This window comes from Rhinolophus sinicus, linkage group LG09 (assembly GCF_036562045.2).
Source record: "Rhinolophus sinicus isolate RSC01 linkage group LG09, ASM3656204v1, whole genome shotgun sequence".
NCBI classification, from domain to species: domain Eukaryota; kingdom Metazoa; phylum Chordata; class Mammalia; order Chiroptera; family Rhinolophidae; genus Rhinolophus; species Rhinolophus sinicus.
In genome coordinates, this window is record NC_133758.1 from 68,579,048 (window position 1) to 68,592,776 (window position 13,729).

The 13,729-nt window shown below is 47.5% G+C and overlaps 1 protein-coding gene across 17 annotated transcripts in view; it reads left to right on the forward strand.

The window, feature by feature from the left end:
* The window catches only part of ATXN7L1 (ataxin 7 like 1), a 216,532-nt gene that overhangs the window by 149,680 nt on the left and 53,123 nt on the right, over window positions 1–13,729 (forward strand). Inside the window, exon 1 of one of the 17 annotated variants that reach the window (XM_074340589.1) lies at window positions 1,523–1,578. The exons of 9 other annotated variants lie outside the window; for them this stretch is intronic. The gene's annotated coding sequence lies outside the window, so the exon portion shown is untranslated. Of the gene's footprint in view, window positions 1–1,522; window positions 1,579–1,760; window positions 2,068–11,237; window positions 11,346–11,378; window positions 11,564–12,276; window positions 12,425–12,473; window positions 13,293–13,729 lie in introns of those variants that run through there. 7 more of the 17 variants (XM_019745372.2, XR_012498855.1, XM_074340594.1 and 4 more) reach the window with 7 other exon arrangements.

Genomic DNA, 13,729 nt, shown 5'->3' on the forward strand with positions numbered 1-13,729 from the left:
TTGCTTTCCCTCGAAATCGTAGCTCTGGAGTACAGACGTCCAAAGCTTGGCCTCAGTGTGGAGAGGAACCAACCCTTCGGCGTGAGGAAATTGCGATCTGTGAAATGGTACAGAAAAACCTGAAGACAGGGAGTTTTGAGGAAATCAATGGAGATGATGTGCTTTTATAATAAAACAACTTTACTGGCTTCTTTCATTCTGTCTTCGTGTCTTCTGTAAAGCAGTAGAAGCAAGCAAGGACTGCGTTAGGAGTTGGGAGCCCTAGTGCTGTTCACGATTTGCAGTGTGGCCTTGGATGTGATTTGTGGGCTCTCCAAAATCTCAATTCACCTGTCTGTGAAGGTGGGACTCACAAAGCCCACCACTTTCAAGAGCTCTGCGAATAATATTAACAAAGCACCACCCAGCACAAGTCATCATTCGCAGGGCTGAGACCAAGGCTTCTCTGAGCTTCAGTGTTCTTCCTTTGTGAAATGGGGATAATACCTGACCCCCTCATCCTGCAGAATGCTTCTGAGATCAAATACTATTAGGTTGCTGCACACGTGATTGCAGTTTAAAAGGTTAAAAATAATTGTAAAAACCGCAGTTACTTGTGCACTAACCTAATAGAACATGTGTGAAGGAGACCAGGAAAGCATGGAGTTCCAAGTGGGCGGCAGGGTCACAACAGTTCTGGGGCCATGTTAAGTAGTCAGTTGCCGCCCCGAGGCCAGGGCTGGTGTAAGACTGCTTTGTCTGTCCTGAACCTTCTCTCTAGGGCGTCCCTTCCCCCTTCTTCTCACCCAAGCCTAGCCTTCCTCCTCCCCTGCTCTGTCCTGTGTCTTGGATGCTCTGAGTTGTCTTTGCTCTTCTCTCAGAATCTGTCAGGCAGCTGCTGCATCTTATTTGATGGGGCTCCATTTCGGATCCCAGTGAAACCATTTCTATATATAGTTTGTAATAAAATGTGGGTTCCCTTGGGAGCCAAGTGGCAGCCATTGTATGGGTTCATACCCACCACCATTGCACTGGCAGCCCCCGGAACCAGGGGAACGACAGTAAACGTGAATCTGCCAGATGAAAATACTTTGGTCACTGTCACCTCAAGACAGCACAGATCCAGTCCTGCTAAGGGAGAAAGGTTGACCCCCAGCAACCCTAAACTCAAAGGGGCAAGGGAAACCTTCCTCAGGACCAGCTCAAAAACAGCCCAGGGACATTGTCCCCTCCCTCCGTTTGCTTCCTGCGTGGCTCATGGCCTCACTGCGCCCAGCAGGGAACTTTCCTGTGTCTTGAAAACTTCATTCAGCACGCCCCTTTTTTCTCCTGTGGGATTTACCAACTTCCAAATTCCAATGCTGCTGCAGTCACCCCAGATGTGTACCAAGGCCTCTTCATTTGCAAAATCTCTTGAGTCAATCTCTAAGTAAAAGATGCTTCAAGGAAGCACCCAGTTCCTTTTGCTAATAACCGCAGTTTGTCATGTGATCGCTGCCCCTCCCCCAACTGATTATCTCTGAAAACCCCCCACCCACCCCACCAATAAACTAGGTTGACGTCTGTCCTTTATCTGCCAACGTCTACATTTCCTTCAAGGTGGTAATCTTTTGCTTTTGTTATTTAAGTTCTGTTTTATTCTTGATTGTTACCCAATTGCTTTGGGACTTGCATAAACAGTTAACAAAAACACGGCGCACGAGGCAGCCGTTTCGCTTTCTGTGCTTGTTGTTCTTGGCACTGGGTCAGTTCTATGAACTTCTGGTGTCCAACTGGTAGGACCTGAAACTCTGTGTTTAACAAGTGCCTGTAGTCAAAACAGTTGGCGTGTGCAAGCTAGGATAGCTGGTACTGACTGCAGCTGGTCAGCCGTCGGTCCTGGACCATGCAGCATACGGAATCTCGGTGCTCCGCATCGGGACGGGCTTTTGTTGTTTAGTTGTTGGGGTTTTTCTTTCTTGCTTTTCTTTTTTTCTTTTTTCTTTTTTTGTGACGGCATCCGTGCTAATGTGGATTGCTTCAGGTTCCAAAAGTACAGCATGTTTACAGTCGTCGTAGAATCAGATTAAGTTGGCAGCCTGAGTCTCTGTAAGTGGTTTTAGTTTACATTTCTTCTTCTAGCAGGATGTTTTGCATAATTTTGCTGATCCTGGGTTATTTATAGACTTTCTTGAAGAAACGGGGATGCGTGAGTGTTTTCTGTTCTAACTGTGGAAAGTGAAATCGTTTCTGCAGTTAGAGAAATGGCAATGCGTGTGCAGCACAGGGCTATTTTAGCTCCTGAAAATTAATTTCTCTGCGAGGTCATTTGATAACATTCCAGAACACACTCTCCGGCCGCTGATATCAGATATCCTGATAGTTGTCTTAGAACGTGTTGTTTTTCCTTTGGTCGGTCACAAACGGAATAAAATGAAAGTAACGATGCCATTTCCTCTGAGGCGCTCTGGGAGGGTGGATGCAGTGATTGGGTATTGTTTCAAATGTCCAAAGTAGGTTTGCTGTGGTTGTTTTGTCCAACCCGCGGGAGCAGTGTTAGCTGGCCATCCCCAGGCTGCCCAGAAGCCGGTTGGCAGGACTCTGAGAGCCTGGGGGGAGGGGCAGAGGAAGGATGGCGGCAGGAAAGTAAGTGGGTTTTCAAGTTTGTCCTCACCTATATGATAGTAATACTCAGGTGTTTATAACACTAAAACATGATAATCAACTGCAAGGTGGCATCACGTTAATGCATTTTCTGTTTGATTTTCTGGCCTGGCGGTAGCATCTTTGGGGGCCCAGTGCGTGTTTGAATGAGAACTAAAGCTGGGCACGTTTGAAATCACTAAGCCAGAATTAGCACTCTATGAAAGGGTTTCCCATAATATTTACTAGAACAGTTGGCTAAAAATTGCTCTGCTTTGCCCACTGAATGGCTGTGTAATTAAATCAGCCCTTGACAGCTTACCTTGCGCACCTCCCATCTCTGTCTGCAGCTCCGGGAATTTGCATGGGTAAGTAGCACGTTCCCCAGCGTAACGAGCGTGGAGTCCCAGACTAATGGTCCAGGAGAACGTCATAAATGAGACACTTCATTGTGCCTCTGGCTAAATATTTTAAACCAAACAAATCAAAAAGGAGGGTGAAAACGGTAAACCTCCTTTGCGCCGTGTGAAAGACCTTCTAAGTAGGGAGTCTGTCCTGATCCTGGTCCTTAGGTCCCGCACAGACTGGTCCAAACCTCCCCTCACCCCCAGCATCACGACTCACACACAAATGAAAATGGAGAGTTGAAACGGAAATTTCCAAGGTAGTAAATGTGGCCATTAGGCCGCGGCTTGGCGTAGTTTAAAACTGCTGAGTGCTGCCAAGAGCAGATTTCTTTTTCTCCTCCATGTTTCTCTCATCTATATGAAGTTAGGGGTGGCTGGGGGGTGGGGAGGGGGGAGTTTGTTTTTCTGGTCTCCTCTAACCTTGCTTGCAGAGAATAGTAATGGGGCTGCCTTGCCTTCCAGAGCAGGCCCTGAGCTTTCTCATGCTAGCCCCACTGAGCTGGTGAAGGATAAGTCTAGCCCTTGGGTCCCACTAGAAAAGGCTGGAGATGGGGCTTGGCTTCCTCAGTGGAGATGGGGAAGTTGACCTCAGGCTGGACTCTGTTCATCAGACCGTGGCCTCCTCCTTGCCCTTCCAAACTGGGCAAAGTGGCTGAAGGCAGATGTTGGAAACTGGTCTAATGATTCAGATCTGCCCCGTGGATGGGGCCATTACACTTCCCCTTTTCTCCTCTCATGGATCAGTTTGGGATAGGATTGGAGGCCTATTCTATCCTTTTGAAGGCCTCAGATTTGAGTTGTCTGTTGGTTTTTGTGCCTCTCAGCTAGCAGTGATTATGGGGGCTCTCACCCCACTGTGTAAATAACCTCATGGCCAGAGGGAATGAAGAGATGTGAAGGGACCTTCCAGGCCTTTCTGTTGGATTGGAATGGCGGTAAATACAGAAAGTTTTCTCATCCCTCCTGCCCTTAGGCTTTTGCATTTGAATTGGCCAAGCCCGCCCACCCTGCTATCCTTGGGAAAGTGAAGGCTCTATCTTTTGCCAGCTTGTCAGTTCTGCCCCTCCCAGCCCCTCCTCTCGTCAGCCTGACAATACTTTCAAATACCCTCCTTCCTTGCTTTGATTTCCCTACCTCAGACTCCCAACGCCACCACCCCCTCCAGCAGAAGAGAGCTCAACGGTACAGAGGGTGCCAAAAAAATGTATACACATTAAGAAAGGAAAAAACTATTAAAATTGTAATACTCAGTATATACCAATAACAAAAGATGAATACAAGTCACATATGACTTCTGAAATTACAAGAGGTTCTCTAAGTGGTTACCATCAACATAATTTTAATATATTTTTTTTTCCTTTCTTAAAATGTGTGTACTTTTTTTTGGCACCTGTTGTATATCTGTTGTTGGACTGATAACTGTTACGATCTGTCTGGGCCCCTTAGCAGCAGTGAGCATTTGTGGGTCCCTCTCTCTCCTGGCCCCCAGGGGAGTGGATCGACCTGCCCCACACTGAGTGGGAAGCCCAGGGTCCAGCAGCATCTGGGAACCTGAGGGAGGACCAAGGTATCCAGGCAGAACCCGGAGATTGGGTGGATCCCTGGTGAAAAGCAGCATTGGGCCAGATGGTCTGAGTCAGTTTGTCAAACCTGTGAATGTGCTGGTGGCTACCTCACTCTGCCATTAGCCCACTTACCCCCACAGTCTTATCTTTTTCTGGAAGGACAGCAATGACAAATAGATTCATCAGAACCCACAGGGTAAGAAAGTAAGCTGAGAAAAGGAGCTGGTTTCCACCGGTCGGTGGCTTGAAGTCACGTCACTGTTTCAGACCAGCTGCTGTGTACCTGTACGCTACCTAGCCAGGCCTCCAGGGCAGGCAGGATTTACCAGATGTCAAGGACCAGGACACTGTCCCCACCTTGACCTTGCTACAGTTTGCATCAGTGTGGCATTGCACAGACCACGGAGGAAGATGCATTTCATCTGTGTTACGTCAGGGGTTAGGAGTCCCTTGTCCTCTGCCCTCCCTCCATACTTTACTTTTTCTCCCTTACCCAATGAACACGAACAGTTTTTAGGTAAACCAATTGTGTTAATTTGCCTGGGCTTTCATAACAAAATACCACAGGGTATTTAAACAACAGAAATTAATTTTCCAGTTCTGGAGGCTGGAAGTCCACGATCAGGGTGCGGCAGAGTCGTCTCTCCTGAAGCCCCTCTCCTGGGCTTGCAGGTGGCCGTCTTCTTGCTGCCTCTTCATGTGGTTGTCCCTCTGTGCACACACCCCCTCGTGTTTCATACTCTTTTTACAAGGACACCAGTCATATTGGATTAGGGCCCCCCAACCGTCTCACTTTTCACCTCTTTAAAGACCTTATTTTTTAATACAGTTACATTCTGAGGTCCTGGGGATTGGGACTTCAACACATGAACTTAGGTGCAGAATGCAGCTCATAATACCGATCAACTAAGTCTGGCCCTGCCGTAACTCAGGTAAGTATCAGAACACGGCAGTAACTGCCATGTAGAGATTCATCTGTGGCTTGTTCCTGCACATGTGAGTTTATAGAACCGGGCACTGTCTCCTCTGTGGGTACATAGTCAAGGAAATGCAGTGCAAGAAAGAAAAGAATATGTTCAGAAGTCACAAGAAGTCACCAATGGCTATGAAAGTCTGAGTTAGCATTCATGTGTCCTGGGGTGATTTTTAGGTGACTTCAGCAGCCCACCTGTCTCGAGGGAAGACTGTGGTAGGGGTAGGGTGACTGAGAATAGCTTGTAGACCACTGGGGCTCCAGAATTCATCCAACAAAAATTGTTACCTTCCCTTCCCTCTGGGCCTCTTCCTTCCAGTGGCTTTCCGAGCAAACTCCCTCGCCGCTTAATAGATTCATTGGCATGGTCCTCTCAGTGTTTTGCCAACAACTGCACATATATATATATATATATATATATATATATATATATATATATATATATATATATATATATTTATTTATTTAAAATCTGCCCTCAGTGTTCATTGCCCCTGGAAGTTGGGAAACCAACCTTACATGATGAGGAGAGGAGAATTTAGCCAGTTATTGCCTCACATTTTATCATAACTGCTGCTCTTTTCCCAGGAGCATATGGTAGGCCATGCCAGTTCTTCTCTCTCCCTCTGTGCCTGCTATGGGACATCTTTGACCCCGAGATGCTAGAGGCCTACAGGTTGGCCTCCAACAGCCTTTTGCAAATATTTCTTTCCAGATCTTTTCTCAATGAAGACGATTTCTTCCCTGAGGTAAAACAAGAACTGAGCTGAGACAAGAACAGGGTTTCGGGGGGCCTGCCTTGAGAACACCAGAGCCAAAAGCCAGTTCTTAGAAACTGCCATTCAGGACAGAGACCCGAGGATTAGTTGGGGTCAAGCCACAGGGGAGCTAACAGCAGCCCTCCCAGCCCTTCATTACCTGCTGCATGTTACTCAGATCCCGGTCTCAACAAGGTGACAACAGGGAGACAATGTGTTTCTGCAGGCTGGTGGGAGGACCCACTACCCTTTATTACCCCAGCATCTGAGATGGGAGGATGTGATTGCTGCTGGGAGAGCAGGCCAGGAATCTGTTCAATGCAGCCGTCCAGGGGCTGTGGGCTGAAGGACTGACTGCCTTCTGGCCGCTGGACTGCAACTGCAGTTTCCTCCTTGGCTTAACAGGCAGGTTTCTGGCGATGGGAATGGTATCTTTGAGAGACTTATCACAGTAATAATCATAATACTCTTCTTTTGTTCGTTTGTTTGCTTAGCCTGACTCAACTTTTAAATCTCTTACATGCCTGATCTCATTGACTATCCCCTATAGCCCTAGAAAGGTAGGTATTGTTAACCTCAGAGCATGGAAATTCTGGAACAAGAGCCAGGATTCAGACTCCAGCTCTTGGATGCCAGTGCTATTGCTTTCAGCTGCCTAATATCTGTGTTTGGATGCCAATAAGCAGGGTAGTTTGTCTGAGAACTGGAAAACCAGTTTTTCTGTTATTGTATTTCTTATAAGTTATAAGGGCAACATTTGACAGCTCGCTGTGTGCAATGCGCTGCTCTAAGAGTTTTACACTTAATGTCTTCAACCACTGGTCAGAGGGGGCTAGTGTTAGCCTCATGAGATCCTTACCAGGCAAGATGAAGAAATGTGGGCTGAGTGACACACCTGCCCTGAATGGCAGGTGGCTCGGTAGAGTCACACTTCAAAGTGCTGTTCACAGGTCGCTGCCACGCTGGGGGATGTGTCAAGTTGCACACTTGGCACTATCCTCTTCCACATTATAAATGAGGATTTGGAAGAGGAATGGCATTAGTGTCAGGCTTATCAAGTTTTCAGGTGGTAGATTTGGGAAGGAGAACAGACAGATTCCAACAAGATGACATTTTCAAAGGATACCTGTGGATAAGCAGCTTGGCAGCAAAGTGTATGAAAAACACTTAGGGGTGATGCAGCTATCAGAAATAAAAAATCTAGATTGGGTTTTTAGCGTTAATAGGAGGAAACAGCTAGAAGCTGCTCCGACCCCATCTGTAATGTTCTCCCTCCTGAGTTCCACAGTTTAGGAAGGACAGTGAGAGCCAAAAAGGATCCAGAGATCGAGAGGAATAGTGAAAATGATGCTTTGTGCGGAATGGTTAAAAAGGACCCCTGGGGGACATTTAATGTGGAGAAAGAGATTCCGAGGACCAAATATTTGGCAAGGTACCCCATGGAAGGGGAACCAGAGTGGTTCAAGGTGATGCCCATGGGGCAGAAATGGGACTGCCATGCTGGCCTTAGAGAGCAGCTCCGCAGGGGGAAGGACTCTCAGCTGGTGTGCATCTGGAAGGCACCGTCCACTCAGGGGCCTGTAGTGGACTTGCCAGGCTAGGCAGCCCCTTGGGTGGAGTGCTGACGAGGGGACCACAGCCCTGCAAATGGGCCGACAGGGCTTAGTGGAGAATGATTACCTGTGGCATTGCTTCCTGCCTGTTAGGAGTCTGTTACTCTGTCCCACTTCAAGGTCTAACACCTGGGTCCCTTTGGTGGAAATGCCGGCTGTACCAGGGATGAGGGGAGCTGTGCCTCAGTGTGCCCTTGGTAAATAGCAGGTGCAGCCTGCCTCTGTGTGTGTGTGTGTGTGTGTGTGTGTGTGTGTGTGTGTGTGATTGTTTCAGACCAATCAACACTTCTTCCTGGACCTGCATTGGCCATGTTTGAGAGCTGCTATCTGGGAGAACCTGTATGCTCCCTCCTGCTGGCCGCCTTAATTACCTTAACTTAAAAATTACCTCTTTTAAGTGATTCCAAGAAGGGCTTTGAAAGTAACTCTCAGTTATCCTGAAACTGATTGTTCTGTTTATGGGTTGTCCTGGCCCTTATATTCTGCAAGGGTTGTTTTTTTGTGTTATTTTTTTTTTAATAAGGTGAAAGTCATATAACATAACATTAACCATTTTAAAATGAACAATTCAGTGGCATTGAATACACTCATGAGTGGTGCAGCCACACTTCTGTCTAGTTCCAAATGTTTCGTCCCTCCAAAATAAAACTTCATGCCTATTAAACAGTTAGTTCCCCTTCCCCATCCCCTTGGTGTCTGGCAACCACCAGTCTGCTTTCTGTGTCTATGGATTTGCCTGCTCTGGACAATTCAAATGAATAATGCATACAATATGCAGCCTTTTGTTTCTGGCTTCTTTCATTTGGATGTTTTCTAGATTCATCTACGTTGTAGCAGATATCAGTACTTCACTACTTTTTAAGGCTGAATAATATTCCATTGTATGTATGTATAGACCACAATTTGTTTATCCATTCATCCATTGATGGACACTTGGGCTATTTCCATCTTTTGGCTATTGCAAAGAGTGCTGCTATGAACATTCGTATATGAGAATTTGTTTGAGTACCTGTTTTCAGTCCATTTGGACATATAACTACGAGTAGAATTGTTGGATCATGTGGTAGTTTTATGTTTAATATTTTGAGGAACGACCATACTGTTTTCCACAGAGGCTGCACCATTTTCCATTCCCACCAACAGTGCCCAAGGGTCTCAGTTTCTGGGTTTTGGAGGGTGTTGGTTTTTTGTTTTTGTTTTTTAATTTGATAGCCATCCTAGTAGGTATGAAGTGGTATCTCATTGTGATTTTGATTTGCATTTCCCTAATGACTAATGATATCAATCATCTTTTCATATGCTGTTGGCTGTATGTATACCTTCTTTGGAGAAATGTGTATTACAAAGCCCTTCGCCCATTTTTTGATTGGGTCGAGCCTGCTTGTTTTTGTGTTTAGAATTAAGGTTCCAAACTTCATGCTCCTCAAATGCTAGAGCAGTACAAACATTGTATCTTACTCTCGTAAGCCACCTGTTTGCTGAGAACTTAGGCCACCTACTTATACTTTGGCACCTGAGGTGAGGAGAGAGAACAGGGTGGAAAAGGCAGGGAAGGTGCTCCAGCAGGACCCGAGGACTCTGGGAGAGCTGGCCCGTGGCAGCTGTTCACATCTCTGTCTTCCAGGTCATCCTGGAACTCTCAGTAAACAGATTCTAGGAAAGCTGTTCACATTTGTCTCTGGAAAAGGCTCAGGCTCCCAGGCCACCTGTGTTTCTTCTAAGTATTGCAACACCCAGCAGGCCTGCTCTTGACTCTGAGTGGGGAAGTGTGCCTGTGAGCCTTTGCCCCACTGGCCTGGGGTCCAGAGGACGAGGCTCACAGCCATACCTTTAGGAGCAGGTTATCTCTGGCCAGAGCTGCAGTTGACCTAGAAAGAGAGGCTGGATGCTCCCTCCAGCGGACTGGGTCAGGTGGGTGGTCATGTCACACCCCCTCATTCCCACTGGCTCCATTCCAAATAAATGAAATTGTAGAAACCAGTTCTGCTTTGCCAATTCGCACAGCCCCCTCAGAAAATCCCTCGGAAACTGATTAATTCTCCATCCTGGGAAGAAAGGAGGGGAAAAGGAAGCCAAGAACCCAGAGCCCGAAATCTTGTTCTAAATAATTCTTCTGTGGGAGACTCACTCTCTCTGTCTTTGGTTACCTTGTCCAACGGCTGACGAGATGGTCCCAACCTGAGACAGCCTCATAAAGACCAGGTGGCACTGTCCAGCTTAGGTGGCATGCTTTGAGATGACACCATATCCACACAGTCTGAAATGCTCTATAAGAGCCATACTTCTGGGTCGTGGAAGCTTTTGTTTCTTAACGGTGTGCTTTTATTTTCCCTTATTAAAAAGGCATAAACTCTTTAGCCAGGGCCAACTAAAGATTTATCAGGTAATAGCCAGATTTTACAAAGAAATGTTGGATGTAACACAGGAGAGATTCTAGTAGAAGATAAAGTTGCCCAGAACACACTCAACCACTGGATTTTTTAAAAATTGAGGTTAAATTCACTTAACAATTAATCATTAATCATTTTAAAGCATACGACTCAGTGGCACTGAGTCCATTCACAATGTTGTGCAACCATCACCTCTACCTAGTTCCAGAACATTTTTATCACCCCCACAAGACCCTCTACCCATTAAGCACTTACTCCCCACTTCCTTCTTCCTCCAGCCCCTGGCAATCACTAATCTGCTTTCTGTCTCGATGGATTTACCTGTTCTGGATGGTTCATATCAATGGAATTGTACAACACATGACCTTTTGTGAACCATGGTTTGTTGGTTTATTTTTCACCCTCCCCCACCCCTTGCCAAGAGCAGCGCATAAACTTTTGAAACATCTAGAATAAATGAAAACTCCCTGCTTGAATTAACAGTAAAAATATCCCACAAAAGTATTTTTCTATCTTTATAATGACGTCTCTGCTCTCTACATAGCAGAATCCTAGATATTGTAGTGGACTCTGCCCATCGGGATGGACAGGCCCTGAGGGAAGGGGGGGTGGAAAGCCCTGAGGCTCCTGCAGGCTGCCGGCACCAGGCCAAGGGGGACAGCAGCTCCAGGAGCTGGGGCCCAGCAGCCTGCATGTGGGCCATCACGCTGTGGGGCTGCAGGAAGGCCCGGCCCTTCCCCAACAGGGACTCCCATCAGCCTCGGAGGAGCCCGCTGCCTCTGACCACACCTCGTGTGTACGGTTCAGGAAAACCCAAGTTCATCTGCCAAATTCAGGACAACCCTGACTGTTCCGGGCTTTTCTTTCTGCCTTTCCCTAATCGCATCTGGGCGTGCTCTCTTAAAGGGGAAGTGGTGCGTTCTGACTGGCCAGGGCCCTCTGCCAGGAGCCAGGAAACGTCTCCCACGAGTCGCATTGCCCAGCGTGTCACAGGCTCAGCCTCCTTATCCTAACGGCAAGGCTGCCTCCCCGGGATGTGTAAGTGTGAGCACAGGGCATGTTGGCCACACAGGATGGCGTGGGGCTGGGCCCAGGTCACGGAAGAGAGAGCCTGGCAGGCGGAGCGTGCTGTCAGCTCACAATCTAGTTAGCAAGTCCAAGCTTTAGCAGAGGTGGTGCTCCTGGACTGTGGGCTGGTGCCAGAGCAGAAGCAGGGCTGAAGCTTGGAGTGGGGAGAGGAGCTGCCTCAGAAAGAGGTCAGGAGTAGGAGGTTGGGTTGGGGACCAGTCTATTTTGGACAGCCTTTCTGGAGGCGCAAGCCTCAGGGCCTAGGTAGGAGTGGAGTGGAAAATTTTATAGCACACCTCTCATAGCACCAGGAAGCCAGCTGTAGTGAACCTCACCAACTCGTCACCCCCACTTCTCTGCATTTATGTGCAGCTCCAACTACATTTTATGCATTTATTTCTTCAGCAATTATTTTTCTTTGTCATTTGTATATGTAATTGGTGTTAAGAAATGCTTCAGGCCTCTTTTCCTCAAACTGTAAAAATTGCTTGAAACTAGCAGCCTGTGTTTTTCCTTCTGTTCTGTTTGTGCATAGTCCTGGGTCCAGTGTGTGCACACAGTGGGCCCTGAGGAAATGGCAGTGGCCAGCCCTCTAGGATGATTGGCAGTGTACCTGGCCTGCTTTCTAGCTCAGGTGTAGTTTCCTGTGTGCTCGCGGAGAAAGACCAGGCAAAGGTGCCACATGCTCATACACGCAGTCAGTTACTAACTCAATGCCACAGTGAGTGACTGACGCTATGTTTTAGATGCCTTTCTGCCCTAGGCTTTTGTTTGTATGGGGTTGATGATTGATCTTAAATCATTTAAAGAGCTTTGTTTTCACCAAAATAATTCTGACCTTTTGCTCCTAAAGAACGGGGCAGGGGGGAACAGAAGTAGGCTAGAGAGGATGGGGGGAAAGTGTGTGTCTCTCTACGCATATATTGACAGGGCACAACCACACCCTATTTCAAGGCAACTTCCTGTTTGCCACTGCCAACTGCCACTCCAAGGAGAACAGAAATGGTTCCGTTATTAGTGGCTGCTACAGGACCACGCCAGCCTGTGGGGTGAGTGGTTCTGAGGGACACTGTGAGCGTAGCCATGCGTTGAGACTTTACACCTTCCATTGTAGGAGGTACGGCCGGGCCCTGCACTCTTGAAATTGGAGGTCGGTTACAGATAGAAATCAAGCAGCGGTGGCCTCTCTTTGATCAGCCGTTGTTCCTTAAACAATGTGCTCCCGTAGGATTCTTGTAAGTGGAATAGTTTTAATTCAAGGACAGGGAGAAGGCAGAGAAGTGCTCACTTAGGAAAGCTACTACTTGTATTTTGTTTTAATCTACATTTTCATGTATTAGGGGATCTTATATGAAGTGCCCACTGTGAGTTGGCCCTTCCTACAGTAACCACCTTCCATGTGTTACCAATTCTCACAACACTTATTTCTTCAACAGTGAACACAGTGAGCGCCAAGTAGGGCAAGACCCTGGGCTAAAAGCGAGGGATTAAAGACTGAACCAGACACCCCTCCTCTAGGTATGCCCAGTGACAGTGCACCTGGCCCAGCAAACTGGTGATCACAACATGTGTTGTGTGTTAAGATGGGGCCCACGCGTGCTGTAGGGTCACCTTCCCATTCGTAACCCTATGATGTGGGCATTGTTGTTCCCATTTTTATAGGTAAGGAACCTGGGGCTGAGGGGGTTAAGTTATTTGCCCAAGTCACAGAGCTAATGAGTGGCAGAGCTGGGATTGGAGCCCAGATCTTTCTGATTCCAAAGACAGCAGTGTTTGGTCCATATTTCCAATGACTACCAAAGCTGGGACAGAGCATGAGAATTACCTCTGGACCTTTTGAAAAATACAGGTTTGGGGCCCCTGGCCCTGCTGTCCCAGGAATGGGGAGCCTTCCGCTGCACCGGGGGGCCTCTGAGTGTAAGTGTGTCCTGGGCATTTTCTCGGCCTCGTGTATCAGGATCCTCCTTCCCTTCCTTGAGGTGTGGGAAGGGCATGCCTGTGACAGGGGCCGGGCTTTTTCATACGCTTAACCCAAGGCACCCAGGTAAAGGCTCCCACACTGCCTCAAGACAGCATTGGGAAGAGTCAGTCCCGCTGTTGAGGTATTTTAAACATTGGGGATCCCCATTCATGTATCTTCTCCCCAAAGATCCCTCAGCCTATGCCTCCCACTTTGTGCAGCTTCAGCTGCCTGCCAGACCTGTCCCTTTGGTACCCCATGGATGACGTCACCTATGCCATTTTAAGGTAGAATCCAACAGCTTATTCTAAAACTGGAAGCCACACTTTTCACCTAAGCTGTGGTGGCTCCTATGTTTAAACTCGTGTGACTTGTGCAGTGGGTATGTTGTGCG